The sequence below is a fragment of the Gorilla gorilla genome, chromosome 12 (assembly GCF_029281585.2).
Source record: "Gorilla gorilla gorilla isolate KB3781 chromosome 12, NHGRI_mGorGor1-v2.1_pri, whole genome shotgun sequence".
Taxonomy (NCBI): Eukaryota; Metazoa; Chordata; class Mammalia; order Primates; family Hominidae; genus Gorilla; species Gorilla gorilla.
Genome location: NC_073236.2, coordinates 87,096,287 through 87,110,097, shown reverse-complemented (window position 1 = coordinate 87,110,097; position 13,811 = coordinate 87,096,287).

Here is a 13,811-nt window from a genome sequence, read left to right as displayed (position 1 = left end):
TTCATCAGTATCTTAGCTTTCAATTTACTAACATAACTACAGTTCTATGCTAACATTTATTTTTCCTGTGCTCTTTATATCACTCTCTCAAGCATCACTGTAAAATTTCTACCTTCTGTTGACACTCCTTTACTAGTTCCAACTTTCAGTTCATTTTGTAATTATTTGCATGGAGTAGTTGATTTCTTATTGTTTATATTTTTTGTTTTCTGTATATTGTGATGTTTTGACATCTCAAAAGTTTTTCTGGCTAGGGAAATACAACTTCTCCCAAGGACAGCTAAGAGATAGTGAAGGATAAAGCCAGAGCATGCTTTTGTTATGCAAACTAACCAATCCAGAGCCATTCCCTTCTCTGTCTGGCCCTACTCTCTAAGCAGCACTCTTTCTCACCTTAATCATCCCAGTACCAGGTAGCAGGCAAATAGGCACCATTTTAACATCTTCAGCCCTGCTGAAATTATTCAAACCAGCCAATTCTAAACTATTTAGTCTGCCCTGCCTTGCCTTTTCTGTGGAAACAATAAAGATTTGTTTTGTTTTCATAAATGAAGTCCAGATACTGTCAGGTGTTGGAAGTGGTCCTGTTATTCAGTGATGCCTTTGGAGATATAGGCTCTTTTCATCTTTTGAATCCACTCTCCTTATTATGTTTGTCTTTGGCCTTAAGATTAAAATCTTGGGAACTATACAAGAACTATAGCTCCATGTAGTTTGACTCTTTTCAAAGCAGGAAGAAGGCAAAACATGTTTAGGAATGGGCATCTGGAAAAGGGCAGCCTCAATATGTTTCACAAAATAATATATTAGGGACATTGTATACATGAATTATTCATTAAGTATCCAAGTGAGTAATGTGCTTCTCAGAATAGGTTTCTGGCATAGAGAATGGTATTGATGATTAGAGACATGGCAATAAATGACATCGATTAGAGTGAGATTCTGAGACAAAGGAGAAATGGGAGAATAGGGGATACACCAATATATAAGATACTTAAGATACTTGATTAGAAAAAGAAGCCAGGTGTATTCATCTTTTCTCATGCTGCTAATAAAGACATATCCAAACTGGGTAATTTGTAAAGAAAAGGAGGTTTAATGGACTCATAGTTCCACATGGCTCAGGAGGCCTCACAATCATGGTGGAAGGTGAAGTAGGAGCAAAGGCATGTCTTACATGCTGGCAGGCAAGAGAGTGTGTGCAGGGGAAATGTCCTTTGTAAAACTATCAGATTTCATGAGACTTATTCACTATCACAAGAACAGCATGGGAAAAACCTACCCCCATGATTTAGTTACCTCCCACCAGGTTCTTCCCACTACATGTGGGGATTATGGGAGCTAAAATTCAAGATGAGATTTGACTGGGGACACAGCCAAATCATATCACCAGGTCTGAGAACCAACGATGAAAGTATAAGAAGGAGAACTAGGAAAAGGAGTATAAAAAAAAAAAAAAAAAACTAAAGCAAAATTTTCTTAGGATGTACCACAGTCTACAAGGGGGAAAAAAAAGAGAAGGAATAAGAGCTATGTGGCAGTTAGATGGACTTTTGTAACTTTTATAAGAACAGTTTTCATTGAGTGTGAAAAGAATTGCTAGCCTACTCTATATCGAGCCATGAATTAGAAGCATTAAATCAAAATGGGCTGTAGACAACAACCTCCAAAAGTTTGGTAGTAAGGAGAAAGGAGGAGAAATTCAGAATCAACAAGAGATTTTTTTTTAATGGAACAAAAACTGTTGTTAGTGTTTGGAAGATTAGAGAACACCTGTAGGCTGAAGTGGGAAAAGAGTGAAGAAAATGATTGAAACGAGAAAAGAGAGTAATTTATCCAAGTCCCACAAGAATTCTGAGCAGTTGGGTCAAGAGTGCAGGTAAGGTTCTGAGTTACAGAGAAAACTCAGTTTCCTTTTTTGTAATTTTTGTATTCCTTAAGCTTTCACAAATAATCACATATCTCAAATATAATAAAAAAGAAAAACAAATTATCTCTATGTTCAGCTCATGTTGAACCCGGATTCAAGTAGAGATGATGCATGCAGGGAGCCCCATGCACTGCCTGGCACCTGTTCACATAGTTCTGTTTCCTTCTTCTACTGAGTTAAGAGTGAACAGTAGATAATCAATGCATAATGATTTAGATACTCTTAGAAATGGGCACAAGGAAATTTAATGAAATTCAACAGCTATGGTTTTTCTATATCTTAAATGATGCTAGGCTTAGAACATCTTTAGGCAAAAAGCAATAACACATTAATACATTCTCTGATCCCTTTCAAGAAGGGATTCATCTATTTCTGTACGGTAGCTATTAAAGTAATGCTTATGATTTAGATCTTATGAAAGTACAATTCAGTTCATTAAACTAAGGGGCTGGAATTCCTGGATACATGGCTGCAGTTCTGACCTTTTCATCAGAGCTCTTCAGCCCCCAGTTTTGGGAGCTCAAATCCTATCACTTGAGAGAAATGCCAAAGGCAGACTGCCTTATTTATTGTTTTTTTTAATGCTGTAACTAAAAATAACCAAAATAATACTAAAATGGTTGTCATTTAGTAGTATCAGTTTCCCTGGGGGTCAGAGAGGTAACATCTTTGGATTCTCGAGAGGGAACAAATAACTTCCAAATTTCGTATCTGTAGGTTTATTAAATTCTAAAAGCAAACTTACACAAAAGATTCCAGGCCATAAAGAATGTTATCACATGTGTAGTGCAAAATCCAGCCCAACCGTTTCAAAATGCCTCAATAACCTTCCATCATACTTTACACTTTGTACTCCAATTACCTTTTCATGGCTGCATGGGATAAGATAAGTGTCCATTTACTTGAGAGGTATGATACTTCTACATTATCCACATAATGCTATCTCTTGAGTGTGCTACAGGATTGCTAGCTGAAAATACCTTTCTTTTGGAAAAAGAGGGGATAGCTTTTCTTTTAGTTTTTCCAACTTTGTGGGTACCTATTAAATAGACCAGGGAAGAAGATACAATCTTTGTTTTAACCATTTGCTATGTCAAATCTGTAGAGTACCTGCTCTTTGTTGCTGGAGTGAGAGCAATTAATAATAACAAAATCTAAATATAATCCCATTGCTCCTCTTGAGAGGATATGCTTCACATGCTAGAGTGAACTATCCCATACTTCCAACTTCCCTTCAGTCTTTGTATATTTCACAATTAAGTGATCTTTATCTTCTCAAATAGAACTAAATTAAGCAACTGACCAAGGCATTTTAAACTTTCAACATGACCAATATACATGTGGTGAAACTCATCATAAAGTCCGCACCTATAGCATCTGTTCCAGCACTCTGTATTTACAATTAATTAGGAAATACAACAGCAATAATGAGCTCTACTTGAAAGAATTTCTTAAGATACAGAACCATAAAATGAAGAATTACCTTTACTAGAAACTTTTGCATAACTTTTAAAATTGTTAATATAACTGATATATCCTGGTTTAAACATACGTAGAAAATAAGTAAGCAGGTTGACATTCTTTCTTTCTTTTTGCCTGCTACTGGGAGAAGAGAAGTAGGTACCTTTTAAATGATACAATTAAACTTTTTTGCAGGTACAATTTTGCCCTTTGGGGATGTAAGCATTAATGGAATAAAAATTTCAAAGATATTAGAAAAAGATTATTAGATAAAAATGTACACATAGTTTTTAGAATGTATCAGCCATTTATGGCAGCCCCCAACTTTTGAAATCCCTTCCCCATTCTGGTGGTTCACCAGTATCACGCATCTAGCCTTCCCTAAGTAGAATTCCTAAATTATTATTCTCAGGCTCCATTGACTTGAGGTGTAAACATTTGACCAACCTCCTCAACATTAGGTGTAAACATATGACCAGCTTCCTTTCTCTCTTTCTAGCAGACAGGAAAGACAAACGTGAATATTGTGTGACTGAGGAGTTCTGGCAAGCATAGCCTCATTGAGTTGTTGGGTTTGCTGCATCAGCCATAGAAAAAGTGCTAGCTGTTGATTCCTGACTTCATGGACTCAAGTAACTAGTAGAACCAGCAATCGGATTTCCATTAAATTAGTTTAGGGGTGTGATAGGTATTGCTCCTATTTTAGGCTCTATAGCATTCACATTTGATAACTGGTCCTCTCGGACATTCTGTAAGATACCAAATAACTTTTAGAAGTACTTGCCTGATGGAAGCACTGCCACCTACAGAGGTCATTTACTATTTCAGAACCTATAAATTTGACCCAAAAATTCTATTTTTTATCAATCTTATTTTTAAGTCATTTGATTTTCCAATCACAAAGGGACATTTCTTCATAATAAAATATTGTATTAACATAAATATGATAAAAATATGTGATTTTTCCATAGGTGACCCACTTCTCCCAGAGATGTATTCTCTCAGAATAAATTATTATTATTTCATGTTTAAAGATTTTCAATTACTATATCTATTTCTATAATGACTTTATCATACCTAGAAAATACCCATATCCTGAGTCTCTATGAGTAGGTTCACAGGACTTCATTTATAACATCATGCTACCATCAAGTGAAATTGAGTGTCACAGGTGATAACCCCTTCAATAGCTCCTTATGTCCCAAAGGAAAAAATCACAAAGGAAAAATAAACAGACATGTCCCAATTACCTGCTGTACTACTTCTAATACCATATGACTTATTATTTATTGTTTAATGTTTAATTTCTGCCCCACTAGAATGTATGATTTGTCATAAGGGCAGGAGGTTTTGTTTTGATCATTGATGTAACCCAAGCCCCTAAAATGGTATTGGAACACCTTTGAAAGAATATTTATTGAATGAAAATAGTTGGCTGCTTTGAGCCTTTAGATAAGTGGGGAGCTACCATCTCTATGGCTTACTTTTAGGTCACAATCCTCTGCTTGATAAATCTTATTCAAAACTGATCCCTGATACGTGTTCCATGAACAATACTGAGTTTTCTCCCATTTTTACTAGTCTTTGACTTCCAAAAGGGTCAAAATAGTAGTTGAATATGCAGCATCTTTTTTAAACTTTTTTAAACATATTTTTAAAACTTTTTCTTATATTCTGAAAAATTATAACTTGGTTTAACACAAAAAAAGTAAAATGAAAATAAATTTACATAATCTATGAGCATTTCTGGAAATTTATGTCAATTTTATGGAAGTTTGAGTTGAGAAATTTTTCTTCCTAGTGTCAGATTTTTTCCCCCTCTACTATTCAGTGTGGTGTACTATAAACATTGCTTGGTTTCAAGGCAAACTGTGGCAGAGACAGGAGAATGGGGGTTGATTTTTAAGTACAGTCATACTTCTGACTTCCAGTGAAATGTTGTTACGAAAAACCTGAACGTCATACACTTAAAAAAGAACAGTGACAAACAGTGTCTCATACTATACACTTTTATATACATTAGTTTATTTAGTGCTTGCAAGAGCCTATTGGCATAGGTATTACAAACCAAACTTTTAAAGATATAAATGGTAGCCTATCCTTTACTTTTACTAAGCTTTTAAACATATATCCTAACACGTAAGATTTTAGTATTAATATGGTATTTCATTTACTCCAAATTTGAAGTAATTTTATCACTAACTGGATTTGTAATCGTAAAGCCACAGGGCAATTCACAAAATGTCAGCTGCTTTCATAAGAATGATCCAACTAGAAGAACCAGAGAGACAGAATTCCAGCCAAACTAATGAAATTCTCAGTCTTTTGTAACCTAACTGTGGAAGTGATATTTCATCCCTTTTGCCATACTCTGTTTTTTAGAAACAAGACATTAGGTCCAGCCCACACTCAAGAGAAGATTCTAAAGGGTGTGTATATCGGGAGGTGGGGATCAGTGGGAGTTATTTTGAGTCCTGAGATACTTGTGAAGGAATATGTCAGACATTCCTTTCTCTCTTTTTTTTTTTTTTGAAACTAATGTTTATTTTCCATCAACCTTATTTCCATGTTGCTTAAGACCCTGTGCAAGAGTAGCTTAAGACCACTCAGTGGTTGCTCCTACCCATTCAGTGGCCTGAGCAGACATTCCTTTCTTTAAAGACCTGCCTCAACTTCCTTCCTCTCAAGGGGAAATGTAAGAGATGAGCACAAATATGATGCTTCCCATCACAGGTCCTGTCATGTTCTCATGACATGACACCAATATGAGCCTGTTGCTCATATTTACTCTCCATCTCATCACTCCACATTTTCTCAGCTTTATGGTTTCTGTACTAGTAGATGCTTCTACCTACTACCTCAGTATCTACCTGCCTTAGGCCACTTCTTGTCTCTCATAGACTCTCTTATGGAACTGAGTCACAAAAAAGGCACACACTCAAACTTTCACTCAGTGCTTTGGGTATGTTCTGGGCTTTGGACATATCCAACTTCAAACGCATAACGCCTGAAGGAGCAGGGATCATTTTCATTTTAGAGATAAGTAAAATAAAACTTGTAAAAGGTAGGTGCCTGTCAACATCAGGCAGCTAGTGAGGGAAAAACTTGGATTCAATCACAGATGTATGGGAATTCAAACCCAGACCCTTCACCTCTGCCTGGTTAGTAAATCTTGCCCTTGACATCATTTTCATATGCTTTTATTACATCTTACATACTGGCAAATATAATTTAATTCTTTTGTATGAAAAACATTTCCACTTTGATAATAATTGCTTAATAACTGCTCTGAGTTTAGAGTAATCCTCTATTTCTGACCATCTGTGTTACATTTGGGGTTATAAAAATCTTCACTTACAAATGAGGGGGAAAAAGACACAGAGGGATAAATAATTTGCCCTTTCTCACACTGTTATTTTTGCATAAATTGTTAGTTCTCCCTCACTTCAACATATTTGCTCTTTGCACTAATATATGCTGTCTTTTGATCAGCTTCTTCTTGCCTGTGAAATATCAGCATGATTAAATGACATATGATAACTCTGGCAACTTTGATGTGTCACCTTCCAGTCTATCCTTCATTCATTACCTCTTTAATTGGCTAAGCAATCACATATTTGCACTTACAATGTGGCAGCATAATTCATGCCAACTTCTCTCCTTAGGGCTCGTGTGACCTCAGTGCCTAATACAGCCTCCATCTGTTCCATTTCACCCACTATTCTCTATTATAAAACCTCCTCAGCTATTACTGGCTGACCTCAGGGCCCCTCACACTGGCCATTTGCCATATGCAGTGCCTTTCAGTTACCCGCAATGTCAGGGTTTGAAATGCATTTCCATTACCATCCTTCCCTACACTCTACCACAGCACTACCCCTGCCTGCTAGCCAGAGACTGTTTTCTCTGAAATGTGAATGTCCTGGGGAGAGGGCAAACCATGCCACTCCATTTTAACTAGCCTTCTGAGGCCCAGTTCCCAGTCCTTAAACACCTCGGCTTCATCTGTTGAATCTATTAGGCATAAGGCACTGCGAGAGTCTTTAGAGAGCATCTCACATTGACTCATTTGCTACCCAGGCAGCCAAAGAACCAGGGCAAAGTTATATATTGTCATGGCATTTATTAAGCCTGATTCTGTCCTCAGTGTGCAGGGGAGTATCACTTATAGTAAAGAATACCCCAAAGTTGCCATTTATCTTACCCTTTCTTTAAGAACTCTCAGTGCTTCTGCTTGAGTTCTGTGGAACTGCTACACTCTTTAAAAATTATTCTCTATCCTACCTCCCCGTTTTTCCCCTCTGTGTCCACTCTATTATTCACCGATGGAAACTGCACCCAACACAATCAGGGCATCTGAGAAATACAGCTGATACCAAATGTTTCATCCTTCAGCTATCCATGCCAGTCTGACAATTGATTCATTGTCCTCTTATTTCTCTAGTCTCCAAACATATGGCTTCATATGTTAATAAAATTGACTCTACCTGTTCAGGCTAAAGCTTGCATGGGTACACTTTTGTTTTTATTTTCAAAGACTTTTAAAAGAGCTGCATCTCTCCATGACAATTTCCTAGGATAATAAGCAGAACCTTTTAAGGAAAAGGTTTCAATTTACCTCCATAAAAGAGAATACAATGTAATCATTATAATTTTCATCTGGCAAATCAAACTGCAACATCTCTCTGAGGGTTAGCATGGAGTAACTGTGTGAGTGGTAGATGTATGGCTATCTTACAAAGAATAGCTTGTTCACATTACTATACACTATTAATTTCTATCAAGTTTATCAACTGAATTTATTTCATTTTCTTTTGATTTCTTGTCTTCTTATTGAGGAAATGACCCTAATTAGCATAGATCAATGCAGTCTCCAAGGTGGAAGAATACACGAGCTAAAACTGTACATTTCTGGAATGGACTCTCCTACTTTTTGCTAGAGGCCACGGGTAAGTTGAATACCTTTTCTGAGCCTCAATTTGCCCATGTAGGAAAAGGGAATAATGGTACACATTATTGTTGTGAAGATTAAATGAGCTAAATTAAACAAAGTGCCAATTACAATCTCTACCACAAGAAAGTGTCCCAATATATGCTTCCCTATTTTTTTTTTTTTTTTGAGATGGAGTCTCACTCTGTCACCCAGGCTGGAGTACAGTGGCACAGTCTCAGCTCACTGCAACCTCCACCCCATGGGTTCAAGCGATTCTCCTGCCTCAGCCTCCCAAGTAGCTGGGATTACAGATGTGTGCCACCACACCTAGCTAATTTTTGTATGATTAGTAGAGACAAGGTTTCACGATGTTGGCCAGGCTAGTCTCAAATTCCTGACCTCAAGTGATCCACCCTCCTTGGCCTCCCAAAGTGCTGAGATTCAAGGCATGAGCCACCATGCCCAGCCAGCTGTTATTTTTATAAGAGAGACAAGAGAAACCATGGAAAGCCTTTCACTCCCCTAAAATCTCTATCAGAGCTGCATTATGCTTCTGAGGAAGTACTGAGAACATCTCTGTCTGTAGTGGCCTGTATACCTGTTCTGGATAACGCCAAACAGTGTCTGTGTCCCCTGGGTCCTATATTTTGGAGCACTGGGCTCATCAGATTAGTCTAGGCTGCAGTGGACTCTGCCAGCAGGTTCCCACTGCAGGGAACAGGAGTAACCTGATCTGAACAACCTCCCCAGTAGATTCAAACTTATTAAATCATTCTAACAGATACATTATATTATTGCCTTTCTTCCCACAGCAGAATAAGAACAAAATGAACCATTTTAGCCAACCCTGACATTAACCATATGCCAAGCCTCTTGATGAGACCCACATACATATGATTCTACATCTCGCAAAGCTCACTAGGTGGACTTCATGAACTTTATTCACTGGAAAGCTGTAAGTACCCTTGACATCAAAGGCAATCAATACCCCCCAAAAAGACCATCTGAATACAGGTCAAGAAGCAGGAGCTATATCTATGACTCCAGAAGCAGAGATATTATATATCCCTAACTAAGAGTCACAAGGGATTTCTTGAACTAAAATGAAAGACAACAGGATAAGATGAAAAGCACTGGGCCGGGGCCCAGCTTAGCCACTAATCATGTACATGACCTGGAGCAGTCACAAGGTCTCCGAGCTTCAGTGGTCTTAGCTGTAGCATGAGAAGATTGGGCTAAACAAACATTTTCAAAGTGTGTTCCAAAGAACACCAACCCAAAAGGGATTAATCATAAAAAAAAGCAGGTTCTTTGGTTTAGTTAGTTTGGGAAATGCTCCATATCAAGCAATTTTGGAGAAAGCTATTTTGGGAAAGCTACAGTGTCTCTTAGGGCACAATCCTTTAAACTGTTTAACCTTGTATAAACCAGCATTTTTCTAGCCTGTTTGAACACTGTACTAACTGTCAACATTTTTCATAGCTGATGCTCCATGGAACATGCATGATAGACATAAGTCACCTCAAAAGTATCCAACCATGATTCCAAATCAGTTCCTGCTGTAAGAGATTTCTAATTTTGATTTGAACTAATCTCCAGGGCAGAAGGATATGTCACTGAAGCAGGTATAGTCAATACTCTCACACTCATATAAAAGCTCAAAATCAACAAAAATTGGCTAAAGGCTCTAAGGCAAAAGTAAGCGTCAGTGCTGTGTTTACTTATTTGGGTTCTGTTTTCACTAAGATTTTGGCCTCAGACAAGTCTTTTTATCCATGTTGAGCAATAAATGTACTTTAAAGAATGCTTAGTCAAGTCAAATTGTCCCTGTTTGCAGATGACATGATTGTATATCTAGAAAACCCCATTATCTCAGCCCAAAATCTCCTTAAGCTCATAAGCAACTTCAGCAGAGTCTCAGGATACAAAATCAATGTACAAAAATCACAATCATTCTTATATACCAATAACAGACAAACAGAGAGTCAAATCATGAGTGAACTCCCATTCACAATTGCTTCAAAGAGAATAAAATGCCTAGGATTCCAACTTACAAGGGATGTGAAGGACCTCTTCAAGGAGAACTACAAACCACTGCTCAAGGAAATAAAAGAGGATACAAAGAAATGGAAGAACATTCCATGCTCAAGGGTAGGAAGAATCAATATCATGAAAATGACAATACTGCCCAAGGTAATTTACAGATTCAATGCCATCCCCATGAAGCTACCAATGACTTTCTTCACAGAATTGGAAAAAACTATTTTAAAGTTCATATGGAACCAAAAAAGAGCCCGCATCGCCAAGTCAATCCTAAGCCAAAAGAACAAAGCTGGAGGCATCACACTACCTGACTTCAAACTATACTACAAGGATACAGTAACCAAAACAGCATGGTACTGGTAACAAAACAGAGATATAGATCAATGGAACAGAACAGAGCCCTCAGAAATAGCGCCACATATCTACAACTATCTGATCTTTGACAAACCTGAGAAAAACAAGCAATGGGGAAAGGATTCCCTATTTAATAAATGGTGCTGGGAAAACTGGCTAGCCATATGTAGAAAGCTGAAACTGGACCCCTTCCTTACACCTTATACAAAAGTCAATTCAAGATGGGTTAAAGACTTAAACGTTAGACCTAAAACCATAAAAACCCTAGAAGAAAACCTAGGCATTACCATTCAGGACATAGGCATGGGCAAGGACTTCATGTCTAAAACACCAAAAGCAATGGCAACAAAAGACAAAATTGACAAATGGGATCTAATTAAACTAAAGAGCTTCTGCACAGCAAAAGAAACTACCATCACAGTGAACAGGCAACCTACACAATGGGAGAAAATTTTCGCAACCTACTCATCTGACAAAGGGCTAATATCCAGAATCTACAATAAACTCAAACAAATTTACAAGAAAAAAACAAACAACCCCATCAAAAAGTGGGCAAAGGACATGAACAGACACTTCTCAAAAGAAGACATTTATGCAGCCAAAAAACACATGAAAAAATGCTCACCATCACTGGCCATCAGAGAACTGCAAATCAAAACCAGAATGAGATACCATCTCACACCAGTTAGAATGGCAATCATTAAAAAGTCAGGAAACAACAGGTGCTGAAGAGGATGTGGAGAAATAGGAACACTTTTACACTGTTGGTGAGACTGTAAACTAGTTCAACCCTTGTGGAAGTCAGTGTGGCGATTCCTCAGGGATCTAGAACTAGAAATACCATTTGACCCAGCCATCCTATTACTGGGTATATACCCAAAGGACTATAAATCATGCTGCTATAAAGACACATGCACACGTATGTTTATTGCGGCACTATTCACAATAGCAAAGACTTGGAACCAACCCAAATGTCCAACAATGATAGACTGGATTAAGAAAATGTGGCACATATACACCATGGAATACTATGCAGCCATAAAAAATGATGAGTTCATGTCCTTTGTAGGGACATGGATGAAATTGGAAATCATCATTCTCAGTAAACTATCGCAAGAACAAAAAACCAAACACCACATATTCTCACTCATAGGTGGGAATTGAACAATGAGAACACATGGACACAGGAAGGGGAACATCACACTCTGGGGTCTGTTGTGGGGTGGGGGGAAGGGGGGAGGGATAGCATTGGGAGATACACCTAATGCTAGATGATGAGTTAGTGGGTGCAGCACACCAGCATGGCACATGTATACATATGTAACTAACCTGCACATTGTGCACATGTACCCTAAAACTTAAAGTATAATAATAATAAAAAAGAAAGAAAGAAAGAAAGAAAATTGGGATTCCAAACAGGAATTGGGAATTATTGCTAAGAGCCTCATATAAATGGAATCTGCAGAACACTAATCAGGCATTTTTAAATAGATTTTTAAACTGACCCTCCACAAGTTCTATAATTAATTATGAGCTTGATCCTCTAAGATCCATCATATTTAGAAACCTTGGACCCAAATGTCTGCCTGATAGTGTGGTACTTTCTAGCCTAATTCATTGCCAGCAGGGTCATGGGAAGGTCACCAAAACTGGCAGAGAACTAAAAGGATGAGTTTATTTTCTGACTGATGAATTTGAGTCAATGTTAAATGATGGAAAGAGCATAGAATTTAAAGACACAATACTTGACCTTGAGTTACAATATTACATTTCAAAATGTATGAGATCTTGGAAAAAAAGCAAGCGTATGCGCCTTGGTTTCCAGATCTGTAAAATGAAAATAACTTTTAAAAATTTGTCCTTAATATCTCAAAGTTATTTTTAATGTTTAAATCAAATAGCATATTTTACAACCATGTTATAAAGTACTATGCAAATATATACTATTTTTCAACTTAAAAGCCTTAATATCATATGCTTCATATAACTTGGCTTGCCTTAAAGGAAGGGAAAGAAAACTGATCTGATTTAAATAAGAACTTCATGTATCTGAAATTCATTAATTTTCTTTTTTGAGGTCTCGATATTTGGATTATTTTATTATTTTTCTTGACAGATGTCATGACCAATCTCCATCTTCACACAGGTACCCTAGGATCTTGTGCCAGGACACAAAGGTCAGGATGGGTTACGGCTTTTGAGATTGAGTTTTCCCCTGGAACCTGAAAAGCAACATTCCAAATGGGTGAAAGAGAGATGGATCCTTCTTGGGTTCATATTGAGGCTGCACGAGCCCTTTGAGGAGAAATAGTGATTTTTTTGAGGAGAATAGTGACTGAAAAATGAAGATGTGCACACTCCCTGTTAAGCAATTAAGTTTGGTAACAGGTAAAAATCATTACTTCTCCGTCTACCCTTATTTTATTTGGTGGTAAAACGCCAAAGACGTCACCTTACTCTACTGCCTTCGAGTAACTTCTGCTTGCCTTAAGTCCACTAGACCAAGTATGTGCTTAGTGAAATAACAAATGATGGTCACCAAAAATTGTTTTGAAGTGATATGCAAATACGTACTATTTTTCAATTTAAAAGTAAGCATAAAAAAGGCTAAAATCTTGAATATTCTTTCTTTGTAGGTCTAGAATTGGGTGTGGACTTTTTTTTTTTCAAAAAAGATCTCCAGATTATCCTAATGTACATGAGAGTTTAAGAATCACTATGTTTTTCAATAGCTTTCAGTTTGTTTTGTTTCAGTTTTCAGCCAAGTCTACTCTCCCTATGATTCAGATGCTTTGCCACAAACGATTCTTTTTATTATTACCCAGAAGGGCAAATTTTCTCCCCTTTTAAACTGGATTAAATAAGAGAGAGGATAGTAAAGGGATACAGATGTTACAACAATGGGGTAGAGAATGATAAGGGAGCTATTGATAAAAGAGATTTCAACATATTTTCAGACAATAAAGATAAAAATGGGGAAATGTAACTGCTGAAGGATGTGGAGGAAGATGCAGCCTAGACAATATCCCAAAGAGGAGTGACTGAGAGAGACAATCAGACTGCTAAAACCATGGAGATCACCAACATTCA